Source organism: Eulemur rufifrons, chromosome 19, assembly GCF_041146395.1.
Source record: "Eulemur rufifrons isolate Redbay chromosome 19, OSU_ERuf_1, whole genome shotgun sequence".
NCBI lineage: Eukaryota > Metazoa > Chordata > Mammalia > Primates > Lemuridae > Eulemur > Eulemur rufifrons.
The window spans coordinates 103,909,853-103,923,684 of record NC_091001.1 but is presented as its reverse complement, the minus strand read 5'-3'; the positions used below and the strand labels follow the sequence as shown (position 1 = coordinate 103,923,684).

At 49.0% G+C, this 13,832-nt stretch overlaps 1 protein-coding gene across 1 annotated transcript in view; it reads right to left on the bottom strand.

The window, feature by feature from the left end:
- The window catches only part of CYRIA (CYFIP related Rac1 interactor A), a 101,553-nt gene that overhangs the window by 44,929 nt on the left and 42,792 nt on the right, over positions 1 to 13,832 (bottom strand). The window lies entirely within an intron of this gene.

The following is a 13,832-nucleotide window of genomic DNA, read 5'->3' as shown; positions in this document are numbered from 1 at the left end:
TAGATCTCACAGAGTTGGTTGCAGACATTTGCTCATTCAACATGGCTTCAAGCAGAGGGTTGCAGAAACCCGGTGCATGGTCCCCTCTGCTGGTCATCCCTGGAACTGCATGCTAGGGAAACTGAGCAGATAAAGCAGAGCACCCTCAGGATCCCAGGCTCTTCTTTCCCTTCCCTTTCTACAGAGTGCAGTGCTGTAGGCATGAGCTCAGGAGTCTGGAAAGCTGGACATTAGATAAGTAATCTCACCCTTCATATCTTAAGTTCTATCTGGAGATCACATACGTTTCTGCCACAGGACCTTTGTGCTTGCTAGTCCTGCTTTCTGGAACCATCTTCCCCAATATATCTACCCGGCTTTTCTTTATATCTCCAGTATTTATTTTCCAATGGAGCCAAACCTAACTATTCTGTCCAAAATAGTACTTCACTGCACCGCCAGTCACTCTCTTTACTTTTCTTTTTAGTATCGATCACCATGGATTTATGTATCCCCTCCAACTCTTACAATAGGGCCTGACACATCATAGGAATGCCATATGTACATGCAGAATGAAGACATCCATTCATGAAGACATCTTCTATGACTCCTCTGTTGCTTCTCCTCTTAAAATTTAAATTTCTCTCTCCATATCACAGGAAAGGAGAGATTCTCAGATTATCCTGATATTTGGGTCACATACTTTCACTGGTCAAAGTGTCTACTACTGTGCAGTATCCAGAACTGTTTCCGGGCCCCTGAGTGTGGTCTGACCAGCAGCACTCCATCTGATTTCCATCTGGACACTACACCTCTACTGATGCAACCCAAGATGGTACTGAGGAATTTTGGCAGACATAATACATTGCCAATATGTATTGATTTACAGCCAACAAAATATGAAAGTGAATACTTATTGCTTACTTAGTGAGCTGGATAATGATAACTGCCATAGAGTGTATATATTCTGTGCTAGGCATTGTGCTAAATACTTTACATATATTGTCATCTTTGATCCCCAAATCAACCTCATGGCATATGTGCTATTACTATCTCCATTTTACAAAGGAGAACACAGAAGCAAGTTGAATAACTTGCCCAAGGTTACTCAGTTAATTACCAGCAGAGCTGGGATCTGAACATAGCCCATCATACCAGAAAATTCCCACGCTAAGCCATTGTGTTATCCACTTGTCAGATACTCCAGAGCTATTATTAGATGTTCTGGGGAAAACAAAATTGCTTAAGACATGGCCTGTGGCCTCTGGTCAGGGCAGAGGGTGGTGTTGCAGAAGCCACACCCAGGGAACTTTTAAACAGCTTGGGCGTTGAACTGTCTGGTATTGAGTAAGGTTTCTAAGACCAAATCAGCGTAGAGGATGCCAGGGAAAGCTTCCCGGAGAAGCTAACATAGGAATTGGGCTTTAAGAAACTCACAGGAGGCTCATTTGGGTAAGAATGGGAGAGAAGTAGTAATTTCAGGGGACGAGAGCACTGTCCTAATGAGAGACAGCGTCATGTCAGAAACAAGTTGTGCTTTGGGGAACCAGACACGGGAGAGAGTCAGGAAAATTGGTTAAGGGTTATTGTAAAACCTTTTAACCAAAGGACACTCCTGACCAGAAATGCGGCTTGGCCCTTTAGGCAGGTTGGAAGGTAACTGTGTAATCCCATCCTGAAGGACACAGAAGAGACCAGTGGCTGTAGTCACAGGCTCTGTGTCCCAATCCTACTGCAGTCACTTCTTTGCTACAGGACCTTAGGTAAAGTCATTCCCCTGCTCTCAGTCTCATCCTTATCATCTGGAACCCAACAGGACTGGGCTAGATGATCGGGAAAACTCCTTCCTGTCCCAGCAGTCTAGGGTTTCACACAATGAGAACATCAACAATCCCCAAATATGTATTCGTGCCATCTAACGCAAACCATGAGCTAAGTAAATTAGAAATGAGATGCAACTCTGATTTAAGAAATAGAACTGCACACCAACAGCACTTCTGATGAGCATCTGTGGTCTTGTTCCTTCAAGCTCTTTGGATTTCAAGTGATTGAGAAAGACCAGGATGATAGAGTTACAGCACTTTTGAGTATACCACGCACGCTATATCCAAATCGGCCACTGCTACAATCAGGGAATGCTACAGAGTTTATCTCTGTGAAAAAGTAGTAATTCAGTTGGGCGGGGAGGCTGAGGCAGGAGGATTGTTTGAGCCCAGGAGTTTGATATCAGCCTGAGCAAGGGCGAGACCCTGTCTTTACTAAACATAGAAAAATCAGCTGGGTGTCGTGGTGCGCACCTGTAGTCCCAGCTACTCGGAAGGGTAGGGCAGGGGGATTATTTGAGCCCAGGAGTTTGAGGTTGCTGTGAGCTACAAGGATGCCACTGAACTCTACCTGGGGCGACAAAGCTAGACCCTTCTCAAAAACAAAAAGTGGTAATTCAGAAATCAGGTGGAATGGATAAACTACAAAAGGGAAGTTGCTCTCAAGTCCTTTTGTACTGTTAAAGCACTAAATGTCATAAAATGCACCAATATGCTAACTACAAATCATTTTCACATATACAATAAAGCAGGACCCACAGTACCTATATGAAGCAATACTTGGACAGCCTGGTTTAATCTACCATGAGTACTCAAAAATCTAATATGATATTTCTCCAATTCAGACTCTTCCCATTGGGAATTTCAGAAGCAATTAAAGATCTGCCACATTCTCTGCCCTAGGAGCCCAAATTAGCTCTCACTGCAACTAGAATAACAGTAAAATTGTAATATCAGGCACTAGGTTGAAGACAGTTTGCAAATACCAAAGCTATATCTAATGGCTTTCCCAAAAATTCCATGAGATGACCAAACAATCCTGATCATAAAGATCTCAAGGCTTTGGAAGCCTACTTACACTGTGGCATTTAGTCGGAACACATTATAACCTTTGTCAAAGTTTCCAGAAATTATAAGTATAATCAAAAATTCTGTACCATTGGCAAAACTGTATTGGCTCTGCTTAGTTCTCTCTCTAGCCCCATTTCACTTCCCATTGAATTCAGTTCAGCTGGTCCCCTCCCCCACCCAAATCCAACAGCCCCTTCACCTGGGCCATTTGCCCCCAAGGTAGGACTGACTCTTCTTTCTTTTGGCCCCAATATGCATACCCTGTATATCCTGTATATATGTCTACCAGAAATACAATGTGTGCACAGGTCTGCTGTGCTCCTTGAGGACAGGTCTTAGGCACTGCTCATCCTCCACACCCAGCACCGCTCCTGATACAGCACAGAAAGCCGGAGACTAGGCAAAGGGAGAAACACGTGGGCATCGCTGTCCTCAGAGACTAGAGCTAAAGAGAACATGGGCCCTGCAGTCCAGAACCGTAAGGGTGAGAAGCCATGTTCAAAGACAACTGAGACGGGAGGAAGAATCCAGCGAGGACCTTCCCTAGGTAAAGGCAAAGTGTTTGGGGAAGGGGTGCCAAGGGTGACTCATCTGGACTGGAATAACCTGGGACATTTCCTGCAGGAAGACGGGGGCGCACCCAGTGGGCGTCCCAGCACTGTGAAGTCCAAGTCTGTGAGCTGTGAAGAAGGAGGCTGAAGCCCTTCAATTCTCTGGGCCCTGCTGAGATTATGCCTGCTTGGGGGTGGGCAGGGACAAGGGGCCCTTGGAGTGACAGCTGTCGGAGGCTTGGCTCTGAGCTCTGTTGGCAGCTCCCAGTCTTTGGGTTATGAAGGAGTGGTGAGACCAGCTTTCCTGTGTGGCTCTTAAATGTGTTCTGAAGGTACAGGCATCCCTGCCAGGCCATGAGGCCTGTCCCAGATCTGCGTGTGGGGAGAACTCCCTGCCACACTTGTCCCTTGCCACAGCCCCACAAGTCCTCCCAGCACATTTCTGTGTTCCTGGCCACACCTGTCTACTGCCTGCCTCTCCTCCGAGAAGGCAAAGACCCCCTGGATGGGAAGTGGGACTTCCTTACTATTGAGTCCATAGTAGGCCGCCCAGGGAGTGTGTGTTTGCTGAATAAAGGAGAGAATGAGGGAACAGTGATGGTGTGAATGCCAAAACTGGTATCCAGGCACCTTCTGTCTGAGGCCCTTCAAGGCAATTACCTAGAAAGAGAGAAAGAGGGAAGGAAGGAAGGGCAGGTGGGTGGAAGAGGAGAAAAGAGTGAGAGGACAGGAGGAAGGAAGAGAGGAAGGGAGGGAGGGAAGGAGGGAGGAGGGAAGGAAGGAAAAAATGAAAGAAGGGAGGAAGTGAGGAAGAGAGAAAAGGAAGGAAGGAGGGAGGGAGGGAGGAAGGAAAGAAGGAAGAAAAAGGAAAGAAGAAAGGAAAAAAGGAAGGAAGCAAGGAGAAAAGGAGGGAAAGAGAAAGAGAGAAGGAAGGAGGTAGGAAGAAAAATTGTCCCACCACGTTCACTCCTGCTTTGATAAAGACACAGCTAGTTCCAGGCACATGAAGCAGCAGACAGGGATTCCACGCAATGCTTCAAAGGTAAAAGAAAGAAAACCTGAGTCATAAGAAAAGTGAAATATGTTCTCAGTGATGCACAAATTCACCTCTGAGAACAGACAGAGGAAGATTTGAGAAGAGCCTGCCTCCCACTGCTGGGATGAGATGGCCAGAGACTGACTTTCACAAAGAGTAGCCCACAAAACCATCTCCGCATGGGTTCCCGCCTTGGAAACTGCCAATCAGCCTCAGGAGGCCGAGCTGCGCGGAGTCCAACTCCAGGGACGGGCATGGCAAAATAGCAGTGTTTCCCCACCCAGAAGAGGTGGATTCCCATTGTGTGGATGCACCTTCAAACCAAAATCCCTGCCCCGTGAGAATGCTGAAGGCTGGGAGACCTCCGTGCATTTTCAGAAGTGGTACTTACCGCATTCCACCTCTGGGTAGGTGGGCCAGTGGAGAGCCCCGTCCCAAGTGAGGGCACCATACTCTTCGTCTCCTTTCCTGGCCCTGACACTGAAATGGCGAAGAGACCCATCCCCCCACTTCCATGCAGGCCTTCAGCTGTCAAATTCTCATTATCAGATGAACATGCTAGCAGCAGGCATCTGCTGAACACCCTGCACCTAACATTATGTTAAGTGCTGCACACAAATACGCTCATTTAATTCTCATGATAATTCTCACAAGTGAGTAGTTTAGTTTGAAGTGCATATTTTTTTTTTTTCCTGCTACAATGGAGAGCTTTTCTTTGGGCAATGTAAGAGCCTGCAGTTAAGTACTTTATCCACTAAGGGGCATTATCATCTCATATTAAAAATGCCCAGACCTGGTCAGGTAAGGTACTTAGTACAAAAGCAGAAGTTTGTTAAAAAAAAAAAAAAAAAAAAAAAAAAGGCAGAGGGATCAATTTCAACATCCTGAATATTTTCTAAACGTTATTCTCCTCAGTAGCAAAAAGTGTTTAAAGTCACCGATGTAACGGCCAATGCTTACTTAAAGCAGTAACTCAATTCCTGCTTCAAGGTCATTTCAAGAGCATTAGTCTTGGCCACTTTGCCAGATATGGAGCCATGACATTTGAGAAGGAAAAATTAATAGATTCAGCCATTTGGCTTAGTAATTACCCTCTCCAGCCCTCTTAACTAATTTCTTAAGTGATGTTTTCCACTGAGGAAAACATCTGTGTTGTGGGCGAATCAACTTTTCACCAGTTGCAAAGTGTTACAAGTCAAAAAAGGTTGAGGTCCTACCAGCTTATCAAAATGAGTTCCTATAGCTCACGTTAACAAAACTTCCACTTAAAGTTATATTTTGGGGTCTGCAAAATACTCTGGAAATGGAAATTAGAGATGGAGATCCTCAATTTCTGATCTGCACCCTAAAGTTGTTTCCAGAGAGGATGCCCCAGCAGGAAACTTGCAATACACAGGAGAAGGCAGCGAAGTCCCTGCAGAACTTCCCTGTTTGGATAAACCAACACCACAATCAAACCAAACACACTCACAAAGTTTATCTCCGAATTCATGCCGAAGGCCGGCCCTGCACCGGATGACGCAGGCATGCTCTATCCTGACTTAAACTTTCCCCTGGAGCCGAGCTTCCCAGGCTGGTGTCTATGGCCACGCAGTTCTCTGCATCAGAAAGCTTTGCTCTTCATCCTCTGAGGACTGGTGAGCCTCACAGACAGGTCAAGCACTGTTTAGGCTATTTCTTAATTCCACTTGAAGACAGCAAATCGTTACTCAAACACCAGGTCTAGAGCTGCTCCTCAGTTTGTACCATGTGAGAACCCAGCTCCACAACACAGGTCATCTGGGGCTCAGCGGAGGACGGAAAACACACAGAAGAGGGGGCATGGGGACATCGGCTCACCTGTCACTTGCTGGCCGTATGGCCTTGGCAAGGTGCCATCTCCCCTTCCACAGCTGTCCTTTTGCCTGGGTGCCTACTGATGCCTCCTCCTTTGCTGGCTCTTCCGAATCCTCAAAACCCCACTGCCAAGTTTCTTCAGAAAAGAAAACGAAGGCCCAGCAGGATTCTGGAACTCGTCAAGACCACGCACTTTGTGTGGCTCCATTACACGGACTGCATCATGCTCCGAACAGGTCCCCATCGTTCTTATCCAGAAAGGACCTCAATTTTCCATAATTTGTTAATTTCCAATCCTGAAATGCAATATGGCTTTTTTTTTTCTGTGAGTTTTCTGGGCTCCTGCTGCTCTAAGTGGGGTCTGGGAACCGCCAGCGTCAGCGCCCCCCTGGGAGCCTGCAGACGCTCGGGCTCCACCTCGGAATCTGAGTCTGCATCTTAACAGAACCTGCAGGTGCCCCAAGCTGGGGAACCACTGCTCTCAACTACAGATCCGAAGTTCCAGCGTCAGGCCCCCTTTTCTTCCTGCATCTCACAAGCATGAGGAAAGTTGTGTTAGGATTGGGCACTACATCGGGAGTTCCTCTCCTACCGGTCCAGTATGCATTTTGTTTTCTAAGTGGGCTAATTTATTGACCCCACTTGGCACAGATGAAGTTTGAAATGTAACCAGGCATAGGATTTACAGCAGGCCAGGCCTGGTGCAAAATGCTTTCCACACAGTATCTCTCTCAATCCTTGAGCCCGGGGCTAGCCGGCTACAAAGTCTTCACTCGTTCCATGAGCACTATTGTCTCCGACTCTCCCAGCCTCCGTCTCCTCACCGGATAAAAGGATCAGAGAGAACCTAGACCAGATGATCCCTCAGATCCCTCTGAAAGTAAGCTTCATGAAATTTCCAAGGCACAACTCTCCACATAAGTCTCTGTTATAATAGAAAATCTGGATTGTAAAACGCAATGCAAAAGCAGAACACAATCCACCCATTGTATGCAGCTATTGATGAATCTGACCGTACTATGTTGTCGCCTGCTGAGCGGGCAGCAAAACTCTCTGAACTGATCCCAGCAGCACGGCCGCTCGGGCAGCCCCGGGCACAAACTGGGAGGTGCAGAGGGCGCAGGCGGCAGGAGCCACCTTCCTCCCTCCGCAGGCCTGGCGGGTTGGCATGGTGACGCCTGGGACAGTCTTCACTTGATTCCTCTCTTCCCTGTCACTCTATTATCACTGGGTGAGATCTTGCCCCAGAAGGACAGAGAAATCCCGAGGGTGAGGTCTGATGTGAGGCGAGAACAAGCCCGTCTTTGTCGGCCCTTCAAGGGGATGAGGCTGGCCGGGCTCGGGCCGCACAGAGGACGCCTGTGAGCTCAGCCTGGGAGCCCCGGGGCCTGCTCGGTCCCTCACGGTGGCAGTGGGGACCCGCCACTTGCACGTCCTATGTCCTCATCCTCCCCCGACTCCAGAGCTGGGCAGAGTGGAGGAATCTGCTCCTGGGGCTTGCAGGCATTTGCACTGAGAAGGCTTCAAGCAGAACTTACTGCCCACACCAGCACCAAAAAAAAAAAACACTGTTGAACGACTCCTCTCTCCTCATCTAGGCTCCCTCCCTCCCATCCACGATGACACCCTCTCCCTAAGTCGCCCTTCACCAACTCCTCAGCCCATGGGCTCTCCCAGGCTTCTGTCCCCATCCTGACCCCAGACCTCCTCGCCTCCTCTGCGAAGCCTCCTCCTTCAGAGAGCTTTCCTGCTTCTGTGTCCTAAGACACTTCTTCGGTTGTTCTGAGGGCACAGATAGTGCCACAGCCTAGCGATGTCTGACGTGTGCTCACCACTGTTCATCACTGACCTCAGCTTGGTAGCTCCATTGTCTAAGACTAGTTCTGCACCCAGGAGATGCTCTATAAATAGTCATTAAAGGATTGAATCTACATCCTACCCCAGAAGCTAACTTCTAACAGAAAACTCAACCGAGGCTTTAGTTCAAAATAAAAATAGCTAACACGTACTGACTCCTTACAATGCGCCAGGGCCCCGTTTTAAACACTTACGTACATTTAATTACCATAGCAACCTTAGGAGGCTGGTGCTATTAGTTTTCTCATTTTACAGATGAGGAAACTGTGGAATGGAGAGGTTTGACAACTTGTTCAAGTGCACCAGCCGGTAGCGGGCAGAAGAGAATTCAAACCCAGGCAACTGGCTCCAGACTCTATGCTCCGACCCACGCTACGCAGAATCGCATGATGGCCACAGTTAAAGCAAACCTCACCTGACCGTACTAAGATGCACACTCGTTATGTGGGATTCCTTGAGCTAGGTGCGTGCTGCTCTGCAAGGGGCATCAAATTGCTGGGCTCCTTGCATTCCACGTTACAGCAACTGACGACAATTGTTCCAGAATAGATGGCCATCGCCCTTCTTCCCTGACCAGTAGTATAATCAGGGCTCCAGGCCTAGAGTCGAGCAAGAGCCCATGTGATGGGAAGGCGGTCTTGCGAGGGGCACTGATGGCCAAGCAGGGGTCCTCAGAGGAAACACTGGCCAAGCTGCTTTTGGCAGTCACCATTCCACCTAACTCTTCCGCCGGTGTGCACCCAGCCCCGCCCCTGGACCTGCTTCCAGGTCAGTCAGTGCAGTCTCCCTACTGGGGCCGGTGGCCGGCAGCTCCCAGCCCACACGGAGAAAGGAAGCCTCACCACGAGACCTAGGCCAGAGCCCTCCAAGCTGGTTCTCCTCGTTCCCAACCCAAAGTAGGAGCAGAGACAGAGCTGCAAGGAAGAGAGAGGACTGAACCCAGGGAACTGAACAGGGCTTGTGGCTGCACCGGGGCTCCTGCACAGGGCTGGCAGCCGTCTCCACGAAGGCCCGATGCAGGAGGGTGGGGTGCGGGCCGAGCCCCTTGCACTCGGTGAACCAGGTCAGCTGTTCCGTACCGAGGGCTTACAGAGGCCGTCCATGTCACAAAGGGGCGAGAGGTCATTTCTCTCTTTCCAGAGGGGCTTCCTGGTGGTGGGGGGTGTAAATGCGAACCCCTCGCTGGGGTCCTGCCAGGCCACATGGGATTCAGCAGGACTCAAGGACTCTTTTGGGGGCCGGGCATCCTAAAGACCAGTTCAGAGATGGAAGCTGGACAACATAGCCCAATTCCCGCACAATTACCATGGAGAAGGAAGAGCGTTGTCCAAGGTCAAATGGCGAGTCAGTGCCAGAGTTTGGGCTAGAACCCAAGTTAACCCCAGATATCATGGTCATTTTTTCTCCCTCCCTTCCATCGTCTTTTTAACATCTGTATCCCTGTTGCAGTGAGAAGTGCCAAAGAGAGGCAGCACTGTGGGGGTTTGGAGGAGAAAGTGACTTTTTCCAGCTGTGCTATCAAGGTAGGCTTCCTTGAAGAGGTGGCCCTTTAGTGGGTTCTGAGGACACAAAGCACTGCAGGAGGTCAGGGCAGGGGAGTGGGCCAGCGTGTAGGTGCAGGGGCAGAGGGTGCTGCCCCTGGAGAACACTGTCACTTCCCCCTTCACTCCCTCTTCCCAGCATCTTCTCTTTCTGTTTCGTTTTTAAAAATCCTTTTGAACTTCACCTTATGTGAAAGGAAATGCTCACTGCCCCTGAGTACAGCTAGGGTTTTAAAGAAAAAGTCAGAGAAAGTTCTTCAAGGAAGAAGAGAAGCAGCTCAGGCAATGATGAGTCTCGTCGCCAGCCCATTTAGGAGAACAAAAGGCCCCCCAGGAACAAGTAACAAGACAGCCTGGCTATGGTGAAGACAACCAGATCTCCAAGAGGAAAAATGAAGAGGAGGGCGTGTCCCGGGGCCGCCTGTGTTTCCAAAGGCTCCATGAGAGCAAAGCACCCACCTGGAAGCCCCTCACTGTTGGGATGCTTATGTCAGCCAGAAATGGGGCCTGGTTAGGTTCAGAAATGACTCTCTTAGGAGGGACAGCTGCCCAGCAGCTGGCAATAGAACCAGTTTCCTTGTGAGGTAGTGAGCTCCCTGTCCTTGCAGCATGCGAGCAGACAGCTGCAAGGCCAGATGTAGCTTTCAGAGAGCTTCCAGACATAGGCCTGTCTGACCCCATGACAGGACGCCACTGCTCTGCCCAGTTCTGCATTTTGGAGTCAAGGTGAGAACCATGTCCAAGGACAATTCTTAGTTTCAGAATCTCCTCCTTGGTCCTCCTGAAGCCCCACCTCCATGTAAAGATACGCAGCACGCACAATGAGAAAAGAGATTGAACCCTGACCTCCTGCTAGCTGGGGGCCTTGGCAAGCCACTTCATCTCTCTGCACTCGTTTCATCTCCCACGCCTGGCCCCAAGGCTCCCTCCTGGCGTGCTTAGGAACATCCAGCACCATGAGGCACACAGGCCTTGGCACATCTGGGGAAAGTGTGCAGGTGGCACGGTTGGTCCCAACACATCCATTCAACTTCCAGCCAGCAAGAGGGACAGGAGTCAACTATATCAGGCTCTGTGCTGGGTTCTAGAATGAATTCTATACAATATACACATACACACACACATATATATACACATGTGTTTATATGTACATATACATACATGTACCCACATCTCTGTGTCTGTGTGTGTATATATATATGTGTGTGTGTGTGTATATATATATGTGTGTGTGTGTGTATACATATTTTCCCCCTCCCCCTTCTAAGAGGAAGGCGGCAAGACAGATGCAGTTTCACTGAGAAGAAGCAGACCCAGTTCTCTGTAAAGCAGCATTTTGCCACCAGAGAGCTACAGAGCAATCCATGGGCTTCCGGATGATGGAGATGGATTCTTCCCTTTCTTCTACCTACTTCTTTTCTTGGTCCCCTTATCCTATTCTGCTCACTAGCACTTGCCTGGGGGTCAGAGAAGAGATAACTCAAATTAGTTAATTTGCTTCTCTTTAGTCACTGCTGGGAACAAAGTGGGAGGATGAGGAGGTGGCTACTAATGGATTTTTAAAAAGCAGAGTTGAGGCACTATCTGTGCATGATGAGCACTCTGGCTATTTCCTCCTCACCCATCACAGAGAATGGAATGTTGGCTCCTATTTATAGAGCGTGGTTCTGTACCAGGAGTACCGCTCTTTCAGCTCCCAACTCCTACTCATCCTGCAATGCCCAGCTCACATGGCTCCTCCTCCTGGAGCTGGCCCTGACTTTCCTGGGCAGAGAACATGCTCTCTCCTCTGTGTCTACATCACTTTACTCATGCTGGGGTTCTTGCCTACTATCTTCTCCTCTGACTGGTGGCTCATCTGTCTTTGTCACATGATTATGAACTCCTTGAAGTGCTGACAGTGTCAGATCTGTCTTGATGTTCACAGGCCCAGCACTGTCTGCCACATGGTAGGTACTCAGGTCCCTGCCCGCTCCCCTCTGCCCTCTGCTGCCCTCACCTCCTTCCACAGGCCCCTCTTTCCCTCTGCTCCAGCCCTGCCAGCCACTTGCGGTTGGCAAAGCAGATGCACATTCCATCCCGGGAGCCTTTGTCCCAGCTCTTCCTTCCTGCCTTGTTCCCTCACTTTCTTCACGTCCTGCTCCAGTAATGCCTCGTCCAGGAGGCCCTCCCTGGCACCCTGTATAGAACAGCAATGCCCATTTCCCTCAACTCCTAGCTCTCTGGCTTGGCTTGGCTTGGCTTGCTTGCTTGCTTGCTTTCTTCCTTTTTTCCTTTTTTCTTCCATAACACCTTCTACTACCTGATGTCATATATGTACATTTGTTACTTGTTGACAATCCCTTGAGCCTACTCAAATGCAAGCTCATGAGAACAGGAACTTGGTTTTGTTCTGTGCTGTGTCCCCAGCACCAAGAAAGCACCTGCCGCGTGCTGCACAGTCCACGCTCCATGAATATTTGTTGGCTGAATGGATGACCGGATGAATGCAATCCCTGGGAAAGCTAGCAGGTGAGGAGGAAAGCCCTGGATGCACACGAGCTCGAGCCCTAACTGTCTGGCTGAGTGCTGGGCCATGATGCCTGCCCCGAATCAACTGGCCCATTTCTCTGGGTCTTGGAAGTATGCTAGTCTCAAGCGAAAAAGCCACTGGGAGGGAGTTAGTTTTCAGCTAATAACTCATGGGCCAAAGGATGGCGTCAAGGGGCTAGGGAAGTAGTGGCCTAAATTTGGATATGACAGAGCAACCTTTCCAATGCCAGGCCAGAGAGACAAGCTGACCAACCCCAGGCGAGGAAAGGCTGCTGTTGAAGGGGCTCTGAAATCAAAGGCCTGTTAACAGCTTCTCTCCTCTTTAACTTGCTGGGACTAACGGTGTTTATGGACAAGGCCTGGCCCTGGATTTTAGGCACAAGGTTCCAGTGGGATCCAGATATGAGATCAAAGCTATATTTAAGTAGCTCTGAAAAAGGCTGGGTGGGGAAGGAGCTAACAGTTGCTGAGGTCTCCTATAAGTAATAAACTATGCTCATGTGTGATCTCGTCTAATCCTCACCTCCAGCCTCTAACACAGAATGTCCCGTCCCCATCTCACAGTGGGGAAACAGAAGCTCAGGAGTTTAAAACAATGTAAGCAAAATCACTGAACCAATGAATGGCAGAGCTGAGATTTGAAGTAATCTGTCTAATTCCCAAAGCATTTCTCTTTCTGCCTAAGGGAGATGTGTTTAATACACCTGAGTTCAAGGAGATGAACCCTCAACAGATCTTCAGCCACCTGGAAGAAATGTCAGCCTACATCAGCTGCAAGTCCAATGAAGACATTCAAGTAGATGTGGCCATATTCTTGCACATAAGAAGAAAAGTGGCCGGGCGCGGTGGCTCACGCCTGTAATCCTAGCACTCTGGGAGGCCGAGGTGGGCGGATCGTTTGAGCTCAGGAGTTCGAGACCAGCCTGAGCAAGAGCGAGACCCCACCTCTACTAAAAATAGAAAGAAATTATATGGACAGCTAAAAATATATATAGAAAAAATTAGCCGGGCATGGTGGCGCATGCCTGTAGTCCCAGCTACTCGGGAGGCTGAGACAGGAGGATCGCTTGAGCTCAGGAGTTTGAGGTTGCTGTGAGCTAGGCTGACGCCACGGCACTCACTCTAGCCTGGGCAACAGAGTGAGACTCTGTCTCAAAAAAAAAAAAAAAAAAGAAGAAGAAAAGTGTCCATAACTGATTGGGAGGAGGAGGACGATGACAAGACAGAACCAACATGGTGGTGGTCGGGGAAGAGGGCAATGGAGTGGTTAGCGGTAGCCTGCCCACTGCAAGTGCTCTTGGATGATAACTTCATGAACTGAATTTGTCGTTAAAAATGGGATGGCAAGTGGGGTGCAAGTCAGGTCTCTAACATGAGACCTACATTGCATCTCAGGTTGGCTACCGAAGGACTTCTCTTGTTTGTTTAAATCTGACTGGCCAGCATGGGCAGGAAGGAGCACTGACTGGCTCAATCTTAAATGGATTCTGCAAGGAAAAAGGAACCCAGATCTACAGCTCCAATCTGCTCCTCCCCTACATGTAGCTCTAAGCTACTTTATTTTATACCTAAACACCCAAAAGACTCAAGATGGCACAGATCCCAC